This window comes from Lissotriton helveticus, chromosome 6 (genome assembly GCF_964261635.1).
Source record: "Lissotriton helveticus chromosome 6, aLisHel1.1, whole genome shotgun sequence".
In the NCBI taxonomy this organism is placed as follows: domain Eukaryota; kingdom Metazoa; phylum Chordata; class Amphibia; order Caudata; family Salamandridae; genus Lissotriton; species Lissotriton helveticus.
The window spans coordinates 181,316,249-181,335,041 of record NC_136067.1 but is presented as its reverse complement, the minus strand read 5'-3'; the positions used below and the strand labels follow the sequence as shown (position 1 = coordinate 181,335,041).

Genomic DNA, 18,793 nt, shown 5'->3' with positions numbered 1-18,793 from the left:
TTTTTAATTTGCTCTTGCACCTTGAGCAGATCTAATTGCCTTTGTTGGCTTTTAATTTGTTATGCAAATGAAACACAGATTATTTTGCGCCTGTAAGGTAGGCTGAACTGCCTCCAAGATTTTTCTGCAGCAGTTGCGGATTAGATGAATGCTAACTCGTAAGACTTAGCTTGGACACAACCTAAAATTCTTCCGTTCGGGGCTTCGTCTTTCTGGTCGCTGCTCTGGTGGCTTTGTGTCTTGGCACTTGCCTCCCCCCACTTCTAGGGTCCGGAATCTCAGTGTTATCTTCAATACTAAAATTTCTCCCGAGATCCATTTTCATCATCTTACCGTCTCATGTTTTTGTATGATAAAGGTTTTATGAAAAATTCTACTGTTCATCCTTTTGCTTCCCGCCAACAGTAATCCAGAGCCTTGTCATAAATAGACCAATATATGCTTGAACCTCAACTCACCTTTAAAGTTGACCCTCATCATAAGTAGACGAAATATGCTAGAACCTCAACTCGGCTTAAAAGGGGACCCTTATCATAAGTAGACTAAGCATGCTAGAATCTCAAATCACCTCAAAAGCCTTTACTGGCATCCAATTAATAAGAGATGTGTTTTCACAGCACTTTATTTCTGCCACTGGGCTCTATAGGCGTCCCCCCGTGCCCCGCATTTATAAGTCCTGGATGTTTTGCAGGTATTCGCTGCTTGATTTCTTGCTTCTTCAGTGTCTCATCTTGTGACCTTCCCAAGGTTTCGCAGATGGCGACTTGGGGGACGTTCTTTTCCGGTTATCACCGCTCAGGCAGGCATGGGATCGCTTTCCCTTTGGTATTTGCTTTGAATCCAGACTTCAGATTTTGCAAACTCCTCAAAACCCACCTCTTGCAACAATATTTACTCTCTTGCTGCCCTACAGATTACAGTGCCAGAACACTCTTGCGTATTATTTGTGCACTCTAAAAAACTAAAAATTAAATCAAATCAAGTAGCTTTATGATGGCAGGCCGCATGACTAGTCTCCTAGCGACAGAATGGGGGGGATTAATGGGGTTTGTTCCAAACACAGTGAAAGAGAAGGCGATCTCCTAGGCAATGTGGTATTTGGGCCCTAAGCCCTCATACTAAGTAAATGATGTGACACAGACACAGGGGTGATAGTTGGATAACTGGCCATGAGCACGTGCGTTCAGCCCTTTTTATTTAACAGGGTCATCTGACTGATGACGCCTGTGGTGGGTGGGTGTTCAGTGTGTGTCAACATGCTGGAGCACTAGAACATATCCCACGATACTACATCCCTCCCAAACTTTAACGAAGGTCCAAACAAATGAAGTCCGAACCTGTGGGAGAGAATATAAAATTGCAAACCAAAACATAACTCAATGTGGACGACTTCCACATAGTCTCTTCACTGTTGGTCATCTGCCGGCGAGGGTGTCCTTGCTGCCGGGACCATTAGTTCTCCTTGGCACAATGTTCTGGTGCGCTGTGGACGTGCTCCTTTGTGTACTTGCGCCGTGGAAGCGTGCTTTCCAGTTCCTTTCTTCCGACACCGCAGTCGGTGAAAAGTGCAGATGGAATGATGGTGGATCATTGGTGTTCTGCTGTCCACTGTATACTCCTGGTTGAGGTGTTTTCTCCAACTGGTGGCTGTCTCTGACAGGATCTGCAGTTGCAGGATATCATTCTCACTGATACCCCTCTCTCGTGGATGTCCCCTCTCACTGGACGACCCGGAGTCTCGAACTGCATGGTCGGGATGCCTTCACCCGCCTTGGCGATGTTCTTTAGACCAGCCTGGCCTCGCGGTGTCGATGCATCTGGAGCTGTGGTGAAATTCACTGTGGATTCGGAGACGGTCTCTGTGAGTGAGGCTTTCCTGTGGGGTGATTTGCTTGGTGACCTTCCTTACTCCAGACTGCTGAGCGACGTCCAACTTGCCTCTCTCGTTTGGACTCCTCTGCCACTGGAGCCTCTTGGATGGCCTTCCTTGCTGGCTGTCATGGGACCGTGTGGACCGTGCGGGGCTTCGCGTGAGCCACGCAAAGGAGTTGCTGAGGAACTGCCAACAGATTCACAGCCAAGTCGCTCATGTAGCCCCTGAGGGTGGTGTCGTTGTCTGGGCGTCGTTGCCATCTGGACTTGGGTTCTGCACCTTCCTCTGGCAGTCTCGTGGGTGGCCAGTCTTCAACCGTAACCTCCATGCTTACTGCGCCTGACGTGGGGTTACGGCAGACACATCTCTCCTACTCTGGCTCCCTTCGCATGGGAACTCCGTTGAGGCCTTTGTACCCTGAACTGCCACGTGACTGCGTGGGCTGTGCGGGCCTTTATGTAGGCCGCGCTTAGGGGTCACTGCAGAACTCCCAACAGGGCCACGGCCAAATCTTCTGTAGTCCCCAAGGGCGGATCTTCCAATGGCCGGGTGTGCTCGACTTCGGCAGGCTGTAGGTTGACGGGGGTGCACAGAAGGTTCCTGGGTGATTCGCCTCTGAGACCTCTGGTTGTTTGCGGCGTGTGTGGATTCACTCGGGTGGTGAGATGCTCCTTGGCGATGATGCACCTGGATAGTGATAGCAGAATGTTGGTTTTCTTCAGTGGGCAAACAGGCGGTGATCTTCGTTCGGGGTGACCTTCAGGTTTGCACGTAGATGTGTACTCCCAGTGGTGTTTATGCTTTCCAGGTACTTGTACTGGGGTAGGGGCCGGAGGGAAAGGAATGGAGTCAGTAGGCTGAAATAAGGCTTTTAGAGAAGGTTTTATTTTTAAGTAAGCTTTTTTCCTTTTGTTAGTCAGTCTTATTCTGGCGATCTCGTTGGGCTCCGTTCTGACGCCTTTTGGGAAAATCGGGAGTTCCAGGGTGTTGCGGCGTTGACAGGGGGGTGTTGCAGCCAGAATGATGGTGGTGTACTCGGCCTCCAGGCAATGTCCGGGATAACGCCACCCAAAAGAAAAGAACAAACAAAGAAGAATCAGGAAGACGTCCGGAGCTTTGGAGTTTAGGGACCGGGAGTGAAGGAAACCAGGTGCCCAGTGTATTTACAAAACAGTGGTTGTGTCGGTAGTGCTCGTGAGGTAGGGGTACAGGGAGGTGATCAGGCGGTTGTCACGCAGAGGGCTGACCACTCCAACCCGCCCAACCCGCTACTTTGCCCCGTACCTTTGTAAGCCACGCCCCTCCCGTGGGAGCGTGGCGGGGCGCTTCGCCGGAACGTTGGCCTCCTGGCTTGTTGATCTCGGCTGGGCTGCTCCAGGCTTCGCTTCTCTTGTCCGCACTCCGTTTCCACTCCACACCGCACTCGTCCTCCGGGGAATCGTCGTTCGGCGTCTTCCGGGATCCTCCTCCTTTTGGCGCGATGACGCTCTGGATGGGCGGGGCCTCGTCTGCACCGCAATTTGGCTTAAAGGTGTAGCGTCCTGTTTCCTCCTCGTATCCCCATGGATACACAGAGTCCGCGGCTGACCATTCCTCCATGGAAAGGGAAGAAGGCTGCTGGATGGGAAGAGAAAGGGGCGAGAGGGGAACAGCTGGCCACCAGTCACGGGAAACGGACTCCTCATACTCATTGTCCTCACAGGGCGTCCCGCCCCGTCACACACCTCCTCCCCCTGGATTCTCCCGATCGGGGAGAGGAAAGGTCAGAGAGAGATAGTCTGCATTGCTGTTATGCGTGCCCTTTTTATGTTGTACCGTAAAGGAATAGGGTTGGAGGGAGAGGAACCACCTGAGAACCCTGGCGTTCAAAGTCCTGTTCTGGTACATCCATTTTAAAGGAGCATGGTCTGTTTGGAGGATGAAGCTTTTTCCTTCCAGATAGTATTGCAATTTCTCGATGGCCCATTTAATGGCCAAGCACTCACGTTCTACCGTGGAATATTTACATTCCCTAGGGAACAGCTTCCGGCTGGCATATAGGATGGGATGTTCTATGCCATCGTCGCCTCTTTGTGACAACACGGCCCCTAGACCTACATTGGATGCGTCAGTGGCAAGTAGGAAAGTTTTCTCAAAATTGGGAGACTCCAAGACAGGGGCGCTTGTTATGATGTGTTTTAGCTGTTTAAAAGCGTTTTGTGCCTCCTGGAAAGGATGCTGTATCTCCTTGTGTCTGACGTCTTTGCGTAGAAGGTCCGTGAGAGGTGCAGCGACTTCAGCAAAGTTAGGGATAAAGCGTCTATAATAGCCAATCAAACCGAGGAATGCTCTTAGTGCTCTTTTGTTGCTCGGAAAACCTGTGTTTTGAATGGCTTTTATCTTCTCTGCCTGTGGCGCGATGGTACCTTCTCCCAGGACATATCTCAAGTAGTTGACCCTTGTGAATGCTGCACGGGACTTTTTCGAGTTGATATGTAAGCAGGCTTGTTGTAGTGCTGACAAAATGATACGACGTGTTTCAGGTGCTCTTCCCACGTTTTGCTGTAAATTACGATGTCGTCTAGATAGGCTAAGCTAAATGACGCATAGGGTTTCAACACACAGTTCATAAGCCTCTGGAAAGTGGCAGGGGCGCCATGCAGTCCAAAAGGGAGGACCGTAAACTCATAGAGTTTTTCGTCTGTGCAGAAGGTGGTCTTCTTTCTGTCCTCCTCACGGAGCGGCACCTGCCAATATCCTTTAGTAAGGTCAAGGGTGGTGATGAATACAGCGTCTCCCAGTTTTTCTACCAGTTCGTCGACCCGGGGTATGGGATATGCGTCAAACGTTGATATTGCATTCAGGGCTCTAAAATTCATGCAAAATCGTTTGGACCCATCGGGTTTCGGGACCATCACGATCGGGGAAGCCCAATCACTTTTCGATGGTCGGATAACGCCTAGTCTCAGCATGTCCAAGACCTCTTTCCTCATGGTTTCTCGTCTGGACGCAGGGATCCTGTAAGGCCGCTGCTTCACTATTTTTCCTGGAGTCGTCTCAATACAATGTTCCACCAACTTGGTTTTTCCCGGTAGGTCGGAAAAGATTGTGGACAAGGGACGTAGGACATCAAAGAGTTCCTTTCTCATCTGCTCGGTTATATCGGGGTTGACAACCAGGTGTTCTAACGTAGAGGAGTGTTCGGCCATCAGGGGGAGCACCAGGTTGTTACCACGTGGAATGGGTCCTATCCATTTCTTTAACAGGTTGATGTGATAGCTCTGTGTTTTCGTTGGGGAGAGCCTCAGTCTATATGTGGTATTCCCTACCGTCTCTACCACTTTATAGGGCCCCATCCATTCCTTTTTGTTGGCAAGAGAGGGGAGAAGCACGAGTGCCCATTCCCCAATCTGGAGTTTCCTCAATTTGGTTCCTCGGTCGTAATATTGTTTTTGTTTGTGTTGTTCCAAATTAGTGTCGGCAAGGCCTCTTAGTTTCCCCAGTTTAGCTCTTAACTGCATGGTGTATTCCAGGAGCGTCTTCTGTTCTTCGGCCTCCTGGGTTTCCCATGTCTCTTTAGTGATCTCCAACAATGACCTAGGGAGGCGTCCATATAGTAGCTCAAACGCTGAACATCCAAGGCTGCTCTGCTTTTGTGCTCGAAGCACATATAACGCCAAGGGAAGCAAACGGTCCCATGAGGGCCCTTCAGAAGACAGCATCTTCTTCAAGGTGGATTTCAACGTTTGGTTGTATCGCTCCACCAGACCATCGGTCTGGGGATGATATACCGATGTCTTTAGATGTCGTATGTTTAGGATTTTGCATACTTCCTTCATCATGCGGGACGTAAAGGGTGTTCCTTGATCTGTGAGGACCTCTTTCGGAAATCCTACCCGGGCAAAAAGTTCCACAAACTTTTCTGATACATTGGCGGTGGTAGGGGCCCGTAAGGGGAACGCCTCTATGAACCTAGTGGCATAGTCCACAATGACTAGTGCGTACTGATGACCCCTAGATGACTTCGGAAGGGGCCCGATCAAGTCCATCCCTACCCTCTCGAAGGGCACGCCGATAATGGGCATGGGCTGTAGCGGTGCAGCCGGGGGTCTATGGGTGTTCCTCCTTTGACATATGTCGCACTTTTTGCAGTACTCCTGGACGTCCTTGTAGATTCCTGGCCAAAAAAATGCCGAATGATGCTCTCAGTAGTCTTTTCTTTATCGGCGTGTCCTGCTGTCAGATGAGCATGAGCAAAAAATAGCACTTGTTCCCTGAAGGAGGTGGGTACCAGGAGCTGGAAAGTACTTCCTAGGTCGGCCTCCCTATATAGGAGATCATTTTGTATAATAAATCGGGGAAAAGGGGTGTTTGGTTTGTCTTGAGTAGCATGAGCAGCTTCCCATGCGTTATACAAGGTTCTATCCTCTGCTTGTGCAAATTTAAAGTTACGATCCATGATCCAAGGGTCAGGGGTAATGAGAGCAGATTGGGGACCCGCCACCCTCGGAGAACGATCAAACAGAGACTTCCTGAATAAGGCGAGGAACTCGGGGTTGTCTACCCTTAAAATCACATCTTCGGGGAGAGAATCAACTACACCCACTTTCACTAGACAGGCTGGTTTGTCTTTTGGGCGTATGATGACTTGTGCTAATGGATAGGGCTTAACGTCTCCATGGACACAACGAATATGAACCAGGGTGTCGGGAACATACTGTTTAGGATGAAGAAGGCGTTCTTGTACTACAGACTGTCTTCACCCGGAATCTAAAAGAGCTTTCACTATATTGTTGTTTATGGTTATACTCACGTAGAATGATGTTCCCATCTCTGCGGAGTATAGAACGGTTTTTGGTAGGTAGCCCACTTCCATTGGTTCTTCCGCTTGTTGTTTCCGAGGACACAAACGGGCAATGTGACCCCACTCGCCACATTCGAAACATTGGGGTTCATGAGTCATCGGGGATTCCATTCTCAGAGGTCTGGGTCTAACTGTTTCCGTTATCATCTTTGTTTTCCTCTCAGGTTTAGATGGTGTCACGTGCTTGGGGTGTCTCTCGGGTTCCCACCCTGATCCACGTGGTTGTGCTCGGGCATAATTAGCGGCCATTTCTATGGCTTGCTCCACTGTGAGACCTGAGTGTTGCCTCAGCCATCTCTGTGACCCATATGGGAGAGCCTCCATAAATTGTTCCAAATATATTTTAGCCAGTATCTCCTCTTTGGTACTGGTCTCTGACTTCAGCCATTTGATGCCATCATTTTCAGTCTGAAAAACAGGGTCTTGGGGTTCTCACCAGGGGTACCCTTCTCCTTTCGGAACCGTACTCTGTATGCTTCGGAGTCTAACCCCAAGTGGTCCAAGATCACATTCTTGATAAGGGGGTAGGGAGCATTGCCTGCGGGATTAGCCACCTGGTACGCGAACTGCGCCTCTCCGGTTAACAAGGGTGCCAGGAAAAATGGCCACTTCTCTTCAGGCCAATCCAGTACTCTCGCCGCTCGCTCAAAATTCATAAGGAAGGCGTCTGGGTCTTCTCCATGTACGTACTTTTGTAGGGCGATCCCCGAGGGGTTGGGCACATGAATCCTACTCTCTACATGCGGAGTGCCTACTGAGATCGGTACAGTCTTTTGCATACATTCCAGTTGGGCCGTGACGGTATTTTTAAACAAATCTCGGTCAGCCTGAGCCGCTGACAATTGTCTCTCTACAGCCCACTCCAGTTTTTCCTGTCCCTTGATAAGGTGCTGAATCAGGGCGTCCATCTCGGGATCACAGATGGACTGGGATGGTAATCCCACTTCTGACACCACTTGTACTGGGGTAGGGGCCGGAGGGACAGGAATGGAGTCCGTAGGCTGAAATAAGGCTTTTAGTGAGGGTTTTATTTTTAAGTAAGCTTTTTTCCTTCTGTTAGTCAGTCTTATTCTGGCGATCTCGTCGGGCTCCGTTCTGACGCCCTTTGGGAAAATTGGGAGTTCCAGGGTGTTGCGGCGTTGACAGGGGGGTGTTGCAGCCAGAATGATGGTGGCGTACTCGGCCTCCAGGCAATGTCCGGGATAACGCCACCCAAAAGAAAAGAACAAACAAAGAAGAATCAGGAAGACGTCCGGAGCTTTGGAGTTTAGGGACCGAGAGTGAAGGAAACCAGGTGCCCAGTGTATTTACAAAACAGTGGCTGTGTCGGTAGTGCTCGTGAGGTAGGGGTACAGGGAGGCGATCAGGCGGTTGTCACGCAGAGGGCTGACCACTCCAACCCGCCCAACCCGCTACTTTGCCCCGTACCTTTGTAAGCCACGCCCCTCCCGTGGGAGCGTGGCGGGGCGCTTCGCCTGAACGTTGGCCTCCTGGCTTGTTGATCTCGGCTGGGCTGCTCCAGGCTTCGCTTCTCTGGTCCGCACTCCGTTTCCACTCCACACCGCACTCGTCCTCCGGGGAATCGTCGTTCGGCGTCTTCCGGGATCCTCCTCCTTTTGGGGCGATGACGCTCTGGATGGGTGGGGCCTCGTCTGCACCGCAATCTGGCTTAAAGGTGTAGCGTCCTGTTTCCTCCTCGTATCCCCATGGATACACCGAGTCAGCGGCTGACCATTCCTCCACGGAAAGGGAAGAAGGCTGCTGGATGGGAAGAGAAAGGGGCGAGAGGGGAACAGCTGACCACCAGTCACGGGAAACGGACTCCTCATACTCATTGTCCTCACAGGGGCGTCCCGCCCCGTCACAGTACTGTATTCGGATGTCCATGCATCTTTCCACTTTCCCCATCGGGTGTCCCCTTTCCGGTGTGTGTTGGGTTGGTCTTGTCACGCACACCTCTTTGCTCTTCTCCTTTCCTCTCTTCTTCCTTTGCTGTGGCGTCGTGCCTCTCAGAATTTGTCTTCTCTTCCTTCCTTTGCGACTTGGTCTGGTCTTCTATCTGGTTGTTCGCTCTAACCAGGCTTCTCCATGTAGCGTGCACTCCACACGTTTCCCTCTGGCTTGTCCAAGCATTAGGACACTGTCTTCACTTCACTCTGTGACTGGACCTGTCGTCGCGACCTTCTCTCACTCGATTACTTCTGACATTTAGTTGATTCCATTAGACTTTGCTTCATTCTTCATCCTGGTCCTCTTCGTTCGCTGACTTCTTGCAGGTCAGCATCATCCTTGCGACCAAGCTGGCGGGTCGGCTTCCTTCTCCTTGCGACCAACAGGGTGGTTGGCTTCTTCTCCCTTACGACCAGATTGGGTGGTTGGCTTCTTCTTCCTTGCGACCAAACTGGGTGGTCGGCTTCTTCTCCCTTGCGACCAGACTGGGTGGTCGGCTTCTTCATGTCTGCGACCTACGGGGTGGTCGGCTTCCTCACGGTGGGGTCACTCCGTCGCGGCAGATGCGGGTGCGCTCCACCTGGTCCGCTTTTCTTCCCATGGCACTTCCACGCAGGGGGCAGATTCATTAGGCACATGAGGTGCGGGGTAGGCTCCCGGTCACCTCGTGTCTTGAAGCAGGCCCGTGGCTCGGCACATGCCCCGCGAGCCTCCGGGTGGCCGGCGCCGTTCACAGGGGGTGCCCTCTAGACGGGCAGCTCTCTCCCCCTTTCCCTAGAGTTTCAGCTGTTGGACGCAGCGGCACAGCTTCCGCCACGTCGCCAATGTGGTATTTGGGCCCTAGGCCCTCATACTAAGTAATGAGGTGACACAGACACAGGGGTGATAGTTGGATAACTGGCCATGAGCATGTGCGCTCAGCCCTTTTTATTTAACAGGGTCATCTGACTGATGACGCCTGTGGTGGGTGGGTGTTCACTGTGTGTCAACATGCTGGAACACTAGAACGTATCCCACGATACTACATGCAGCCACAGCCTGAAGAAGGTTCTAGACTGAAAAACAAGGCTGGGCAGTACAGCCCCCTTTCAGTCAATACGTATCTTGTCGCTGACTGCTGTCAATACAACAGCGACGGCACGGGGTGGTGCGTACTACGGGCTGATGCAAGGAAGTCACAGCAGAGACCAAGAACTTGCCAGGCTTTCAGAAAATGGAAAATAGAAGAAAAATCATACATGAATGGCCCTGATTTCCGTAGCCAGGGAAGCTGCCGAGAGGCAACATGAATACTATATTAAAAGCAAATATGTAAATTCAACATAGCAGTGTGCTTAGGTTTGCAAACTGCTGCCGAAACAAATGATGGACAGAATGCTAAATGAATCAAAAATGCACCCCCAGTGAAGAGATCTGGGTAACTCCATCGTTCTTTTGCTCACTACACCACCCCAGTTTGGTTTGCAAATTAGCCAGTATTTTATCCAGGCGGCTTGTTTTTTATTGTGAGGGCTGCTTATAAAATCTAACAAAAAATAAGAGGGTTATATGCTTTAATTGTGGCAAAAACACCAACAGTATCTACGGGCCCCTTAAGCCCACGCTACTCCCACAAACAACAACCCTCTACAAAGGCTTTTTGGTCGAGCACCGGACTCTGCTACTTTTTTCTTTCCATGTTTTCGGCAGTTTAATATTTCCCCTATGGGGTCAGGTGCGTTGATTAGGACTATAAGGCTCAAAATTTCCCATCAAATTTTGTGTAGCATTAGTTTGACCATAGGGCATGTTTTTTCAAGTGCATTCAAAATAGCCTCTGTTTTTCCATAAAGAATGGGGCAACAGAAGTGGAAACAAAGCACCCTTTTTTCTAGAACTGGTCAACCTTGGACAGAAACAGTGCAAGCTTCCTTCCCTCAGTGGGTGGGTATAGCTAGGGCCTCTGTAGCACAGGCTTTCCCCCATCAAAGAACACATACAAACCAGGCAGAAACAGCCCTGCCAAGTTTTTCAGGTCCGTGTGTGATGTGCTGCACCAGTTGCGTATTTTTCTTTGCATTCTAGGGCTTGTAGTCTTGTTTATTTTATTTTAAAACCAATCAATCAATCAATCAGGTCATTTGTAGAGCGCACTACTCACCCGTAGGGTCTCAAGGCGCTGGGGGGGGGGGGGGGGGGTGCCGCTACTGCTCGAACAGCCAGGTCTTGAGCTTCTTCCTGAAGGAGAGGTGGTCTTGGGTCAGGCGCAGGTTGGTCGGAAGTGAGTTCCAGGTCTTGGCGGCCAGGTGGGAGAAGGATCTTCCTCCTGCTGTCGCTCTTCGGATGCGGGGGACGGCGGCGAGGGCGTGGTTGGTTGATCTGAGGAGGCGCTTGGGAGTGTAGAAGTTGATCCGGTTGTTGAGGTAGCTCGGGCCTTGGTCGTGTAGGGCTTTGTGTGCGTGGGTGAGGAGTCGGAAGGTGATTCTCTTGTTGACCGGGAGCCAGTGCAGGTCTCTCAGGTGTCCGGAGATGTGGCTGCGTCGGGGGATGTCGAGGATGAGTCTCGCCGAGGCGTTCTGGATCCGCTGGAGTCTCTTCTGGAGTTTTGCCGTGGTTCCGGCGTAGAGGGCGTTGCCGTAGTCCAGACGGCTGGTGACGAGGGCTTGGGTGACCGTCTTCCTCGTCTCGGTGGGGATCCACTGGAAGATCTTACGTAGCATGCGCAGGATGTTGAAGCATGACGAGGAGACGGCGTTGACTTGTCTGGTCATGGAGAGGGAGGAGTCCAGGATGAAGCCCAGGTTGCGTGCGTGGTCTGTCGGTTTGGGTGCGGTGCCCAGTGCGGGGGGCCACCAGGAGTCGTCCCAGGCGGAGGGCGTGGAGCCCAGGATGAGGACCTCCGTCTTGTCTGAGTTCAGTTTCAGGCGGCTGGTCGTCATCCATTCGGCCACGTCTCTCATCCCTTCGTGCAGGTTGGCTCTGGCGGTGGCGGGGTCGTTGGTCAGGGAGAGGATCAGCTGGGTGTCGTCGGCGTAGGAGATTATGTTGAGGTTGTGTTGGCGTGCGATGGCCGCGAGGGGGCTCATGTAGACGTTGAAGAGGGTGGGGCTCAGTGAGGATCCTTGAGGGACGCCGCAGATGACTTCGGTGGCCTCTGATTTGTACGGTGGTAGGCGGACTCTTTGTGTTCTTCCGTTGAGGAAGGAGGTGATCCATTCCAGTGCCTTCTCCTGGATTCCGGTGTTGCTGAGGCGCTGTATTAGGGTGCGGTGGCAGACAGTGTCGAAAGCCGCGGAGAGGTCCAGGAGGATGAGGGCCGCTGTTTCTCCGTTGTCCATCGGGGTTCGAAGGTCGTCGGTGGCGGCGATGAGGGCGGTCTCGGTGCTGTGGTTTGCTCGGAAGCCGGACTGTGAGGGGTCGAGGGATCCATTCGTCTCGAGGAAGGCGGCCAGCTGTTTGTTGACGGTCTTCTCGATGACTTTGGCCGGGAACGGGAGGAGCGAGATGGGGCGGTAGGCAGGACTTCAAGTCCCAGAATTCTAAGGGAAAAGTCTGGACTGGAGCAGTACGTTGCGCATGAACCTGGGAAACTTGGCACCTATGCAGAAACAGTGCTAGCTTTGATTCCTCACAGTAAGGGTACATGACTGTAGCAAAGCAAGATTCTGTCTCACACAGGAGGCAGCAAGTACCGTCTCCTATTCACCACAGAGCAGATTCACAGGGCAGACTAGTAAAAGATGTAATTGCTCACAGTAAGTACTGTTAATTACTTAGTAGATCATTGCTATTTGGAGCTGCCCAGTCACTGCTTAACAGGGTTGGATTGTTAGTGCGGGCACACGGGAAATGGCCGAAGGGCTGGTAGGATGCCGCCAGCGGACCAGTGGGTGCCTGAGTGGTCTTTCTGGAGGCAGATGGGCGGAGGTGTCACTCCCTTTCTGTCGCTGGGCCATCCCATTAATGTATGCTGATTGAGCGGGGGCAGGGGGCCTGAGCTGATGTGTTCTGGCTCCCACCCTTTTTTCTCTCTACATCAACGGGGTGGTCGAGCATCTCCTCAAACATCCATCTGATGAGCCATCCCTGGCTGGCGAACGCATACCGACCCTCCTCTTTGCGGATGATACGCTTTTAATCTCCAAAACCCCAATGGGACTCCAGAGACTTTTAGACAATTTCCAATCCTTTTGTACCAAACGAGGTCTGGTAATAAACACAAACAAAACGAAGTACCTTGTCCTCAATCCACCGAAACAACATGTGCGTTCCCCCACCCTTAACGATGAGCTCCTGGAAAGGGTAAAGGTCTTCGATTACCTTGGGATACGCATATCGGCCAAAATGGACTGGGCGCCACACCTAGACAAAATGCTGTTGAGCCACAAAAGGATTACAGGTGCCCTTTTGAGAGAGCAACGTTCCAGCACAACAAGGCCTATAGGAACAGTCCTTGAGATTTACACAGCTAAAGGTGTTAGCTCTGCCCTCTACGGGGCGGAACTTTGGGGCTCTTCGTCCACTGATGCTCTGCAGAGATCCGAGAACAAATTCTTCAGAGAAATAATGTCCCTTCCACAAGGTACCCCGACACTTCCTTTATTTATGGACCTTGGCTGTACCCAGATTGGCGAAATTGCGAAATTTCGCCCTTTACTACTATGGGCCCGCATTTGGCGGGTAGAAGAAGTAAGCGGATATGCCAGAGGCCTCAAGGAAATCATGTCATCACCAAGCTGGCAAAAAATCAAATGGCTAAAGGACATGAAAAGTTTATTAACTAACTTGGGTCAACTTGAATCATGGCTAAATAGAACTTCACCCCCAAAGCAAACACTCAAAAAGCTCTATTGGGACTGGATTTGTTCTCAAAGAAACTCTAGCACCTCCCTGGGCAGGCTAACAGAGGACTTCCTGAGGTTCAAAGACTGTCCCAGGCGGGAACTCTACTTGGATGCAATTGGAAAACCTTTTGATAGGGCCTTGTATTTCAGATTTAGAATGGGAACTCTACCACTCAACACCTTCACTAAAAGATGGAAATCCTGTATGGAAATATCTGAGCTATGCCCATCGTGTCTTGTTAAACCGGAAACACTAGCACATTTTATGTTTGTGTGCGGCGAGTATGCTACTCCAAGGAGGGTCTGGCTCAAAAACCTATGCCGTCAGTTGGGGACTAGGAGTCATGATGTGGCAATCAGGATACTTATTTCGAACAGTAGCGTACCTTATGCGTGCGCAATAGCCAAATTTTTATCTTGGGCCTGGGCTATCCGAACCAAAAAGCTAAAACAATCTGTTTAATTCTTTTTTTTTTTAGAAAAAATTTCTTAAATTGAAAATACTGCCATAATTGCTTAACCTGTTTAACTTAATCAATTAGTTGGCTAGTTTAACATTGTATAAATATCTTTTATCGAAACTTGTCTCTTTTAAATGTTTGGTATAGAGATATAAAATCCTTTAAAATTTATTACTGTTGTTCTTAACTATAACCTTTTATACATTGAGCTGCTTTTATGATAATGACTTTTATCGAAATAAAGCTTTTTGACTTTGACTTTGACTTTGATGTGGCCTTACTTGTATTCAGGTGTGGTTCACCAGTGTGAACTAATCTGTACTTTTTTTTTATCTAAGTGAAGTTAATAAAAATTGCCCCATCCCCTTTTTTTTTAATAAAACTTCGCTGAAGCAGTGTTTTGCGAATGAGCAATACGCAAAAGGACACTTTTTTTTGGTGTGCCCAGGCCGATTTATGATCCCAATCCAACCCTGCTGCTTAAGAAACTGTTCTGCAGACAGGAACACAGGAACACAGGCTCCAACCTCTTGGAATAGGATTTGAATGTGTGCACCGTGATGCACCGTGCAATCCGCGCCTCAGTGCTGCACCTGTTATAAATGTCGAGGGCCACCACTGCTTCACCCTACAGTATGCAACAGCTTGCATAGGCACTGCTAGATTTTACTGCAGCACACTTCCTGTCTATGTCACTGATGGAGCAGCTTAAAGAAATGTCTCAATAGTCAAAAAGAACGAAAATTAATTAACCCCTTTTTGTGTTACTTTTACACCCGTCTTTTATCTTGCATTACAGATGATAGGGAGAGTCTAGATTTATTAGTTCGATCTGCCCAGGGGGTTCAGTCCCCCCAGAATGTTTACTTTTTTATTCAGCCCACTGTCTATTCTGAAGAACTGTTCAGTGGCTTAAAATGAGCTACGGTCAGTTTAACATATTAATGTTTATGAAGTTACAGTTTTCAGCAGCACTGAAAAGCATGTAAATCTCCTTCAGGCTCCAAAATTAGTTTATTCCCTTTAGTTGTGTTTGTGCCCTGTGAATGCAATGGTAATGCTAAGCTGCGGGGCAGCCATGAATGCTTCCAGTGTATGAGGGTCCCACTACAATCCCACCCCGCTTCTTTATTTTTATACTACGTTTGTAACTGTGTTTGTCAAGAGCTTAAGTTAAAACTGGACAGACAAACATCCTCAGTGGTTGAAACCTGCATGCAAAAGTTTGTTGGTAAAGCAAAGACCGGCCTTATGTAGCAGCATAATCTGTCTTTGACCATGTACAGCGCTCCGCAGCCTTTTGACTAGGTTTGCGCTTTAGAAACACCATCTGCCTACTTACATACACCATAATGTGAAAACACATCATACTTTAAAGGCTTACTTTGTTTTAAATATCCCCACTCATGACATGTAGCTCGCGGGCAGCATACACGCTTCTCACCCATGTCGTCCATGCTGTGATCCCCACATTTGGGGTCATCTCTTCTTTCCATCCTCATATTTTTATTGCATTTTCCCCCAAACTATCTTGAACCTCTAGCCACGGTAATTTTAAACTGAATTTTCTTTTCAGTATTTTGTAGCACACAGAGTCATTATAATATCTACCAGGCACCCAAAGGACTTCCTCCTCTTTCACTGTATTTTTACACTGTAAAAGAGACATTAGCAAGTACCTTCATCTACGAGTGATGTGCTTATTTATTTCTTAAGAGTATTTGTCATTATTAGTCACATTCTCTCACAGTGATGTAACACCACATGCAAAAGATTTTGTATAAGCCATAATGGGCCCCTTGTAGCTGTGGGCTGCAACACATAGTGAGTTAGCAGGCTGTGTGGTTCTTCTTATTTTAACTACCAGGCATGTTTACCCAGGGCCACTGTCTGTGGCATTTTCCTTGTTTTTATGGGTTTACCATACTCACCACGGATCCTTGTGACTGGGGGTGAATGTTTGCATTGTCCAGCATTCCGTCCATCAATTGTTTCTTTTACATATGTCGCCCTAAGTGGGAAGGGTATGCCCAGACGTGGGTCCCGTGCTCACTACACCACTGGATTCAAGCCAGCCTGGCTGATGAAGGGTGATTCCCTGAAACCGGTCCCAGGATGCTTGTTTCCGGTCCAGGGAGGACCTGGCTTGGCAGTTCGGGCTGGACTGTTTCCACAAGGAACAGGGTCAAGACTGATTTGCATATGGCTAGGTCCAAACTGGGCGGTGTGGTGAGCAAAAGCATAATGGATTAAACCCAGATCCTTGTGACTGGTGGTGAATGTTTGCATTGTTCAGCATTCCGTCCATCAATTGTTTCTTTTGCATATGTCGCCCTAAGTGGGAAGGGTATGCCCAGACGTGGGTCCCGTGCTCACTACACCACTGGATTCAAGCCAGCCTGGCTGATGAAGGGTGATTCCCTGAAACCGGTCCCAGGATGCTTGTTTCCGGTCCAGGGAGGACCTGGCTTGGCAGTTCGGGCTGGACTGTTCCCACAAGGAACAGGGTCAAGACTGATTTGCATATGGCTAGGTCCAAACTGGGCGGTGTGGTGAGCAAAAGCATGATGGATTAAACCCAGATCCTTGTGACTGGTGGTGAATGTTTGCATTGTTCAGCATTCCGTGCATCAATTGTTTCTTTTGCATATGTCGCCCTAAGTGGGAAGGGTATGCCCAGACGTGGGTCCCGTGCTCACTACACCACTGGATTCAAGCCAGCCTGGCTGATGAAGGGTGATTCCCTGAAACCGGTCCCAGGATGCTTGTTTCCGGTCCAGGGAGGACCTGGCTTGGCAGTTCGGGCTGGACTGTTCCCACAAGGAACAGGGTCAAGACTGATTTGCATATGGCTAGGTCCAAACTGGGCGGTGTGGTGAGCAAAAGCATGATGGATTAAACCCAGATCCTTGTGACTGGTGGTGAATGTTTGCATTGTTCAGCATTCCGCCCATCAATTGTTTCTTTTGCATATGTCGCCCTAAGTGGGAAGGGTATGCCCAGACGTGGGTCCCGTGCTCACTACACCACTGGATTCAAGCCAGCCTGGCTGATGAAGGGTGATTCCCTGAAACCGGTCCCAGGATGCTTGTTTCCGGTCCAGGGAGGACCTGGCTTGGCAGTTCGGGCTGGACTGTTCCCACAAGGAACAGGGTCAAGACTGATTTGCATATGGCTAGGTCCAAACTGGGCGGTGTGGTGAGCAAAAGCATGATGGATTAAACCCAGATCCTTGTGACTGGTGGTGAATGTTTGCATTGTTCAGCATTCCGTCCATCGCTTGGTTCTTTTGCATACATCTAAAAGGTCTGTCATTTAAAAACATCACTGGTAAAACAGCCACACCAGTTAATGTTTTACAATTTGAGATTGTAATCATGTAGAGACCATATCTGCTTCGTAAATTCTTTTTGTGACCTATGCCTACAATAAATAACCATTACACCACCTGGTCCTGTCCTTGCATTTCGGCTTTGCCAATACTTGTTAGTTCTCCTACTCGTGCCCCGCCCTTCTTCAACGTCGCATGCTATTTTCCGAGCTTCTGCAGCCCTCTGATGGCATGTGGTATTTTGTAACCTGTTTGTGAAGTGGGCATTCCCGCCTATCTTGTGTTTCCTGACAGCGGCCTCGCCCGCGGCCACGCCCCTGGAAGTCTGTTAACCCGTTCGGTGGCGGTGAATACCTGCTCGGTGACTTATAGTCGCCCACACCTTTGGGCTCCAAGAATAACTCGACGGAGCGCGCGAGGGGAGGGTGGCTTTGTTTGGGGAGCTGTGGTTACTATGGTCGCCCGCTCAGCACTCCTCGTCTCTTGAGCTTCAGTTCAGCAGGAAGCCATCCAGAGCATAGCGCCTTGGATGAGAGCCTAGACCTTGGGTAAGTTGGCGCTGCGCTAAGGATGCACAATAGAGTCATTTGAAATCACCTTTCGAAGGTGTTGGTAGAGGACACGGCACCCGCGGAAGACTGTCTGCGGACTTTTCATCACTGCTGATTTTTTTATGTTTGTGCCGTTGTTATGCTTTGAAATGTGTCTTTTTTTGGTCTTAATTGTAACTTGCAAATAGCCCAAGTGCCGCCGCAAAGCATTTTCACAGGTGATTTACATTGAACTGCTCCTGTATAAAAAAATCCAAAATGTCCTTGTGATAAGATAATTGTGATTCCTGAAGATTTAGATAGGCCCAGAATCACACGGTTTTAAGTCAAGTGAAGTGCCAAAACTGGGATTGTAACCAAAGTCCACCAGTTTCAGATTCCACAGAGTACTTCATCCCTGGCCTCAACAAGGTCAAGACAGGGCGTGGAGGGATCTAGTAGCATTGAAAGAAGCACGCGCCACTCGCTCTGACATTTGTCGCTCACCCTTTCAGTTTGTGTGATGGAAGCACATTTGAGGGCCTAAACGTTTTCATTGACCCACAGCACGCGTGCATTCACACCGGTGCTCTGAACTCATCTCCCGTGGTCAGAGTCGGCTTGGGATCAGCAGGCTGGCAGCAGGTTTCAAAGATGCCACCTTAGATGCCAGCTGCCTGCCCGGGGTCTCCAAAAGGCCTCTTGTGCCAGATCCCTGGTGATAATCAGAGGTGAGCCCAGTCCTGAAGTTGACATTTCTAAACTTTTTTTATATCAAATACTTGATAAATATTGTCTGAGGAATTAATGACTGAAAAAATCACATTCTGTAGAAAATTGGTTATGTGGGACCACATTACTCCACTAAACCGACGTTTTTGCGGCATTCACCCGCATCCATCGTCTTAAACCTACACTATTACTTGCACTCCAGTACCTATAGCGCATGCCGCTTTAGTTTCTTTTTTTGTTTTCTTTGGTG

At 49.6% G+C, this 18,793-nt stretch overlaps 1 protein-coding gene across 2 annotated transcripts in view; it reads left to right on the top strand.

Annotated features, from left to right (window-relative positions):
- PAQR8 (progestin and adipoQ receptor family member 8) overlaps nucleotides 1–18,793 on the top strand; it is a 356,398-nt gene that overhangs the window by 243,397 nt on the left and 94,208 nt on the right. Inside the window, exon 1 of one of the 2 annotated variants that reach the window (XM_078647590.1) lies at nucleotides 17,707–17,829. The exons of the other annotated variant lie outside the window; for it this stretch is intronic. The gene's annotated coding sequence lies outside the window, so the exon portion shown is untranslated. Of the gene's footprint in view, nucleotides 1–17,706; nucleotides 17,830–18,793 lie in introns of those variants that run through there. 2 annotated transcript variants of the gene reach the window in all.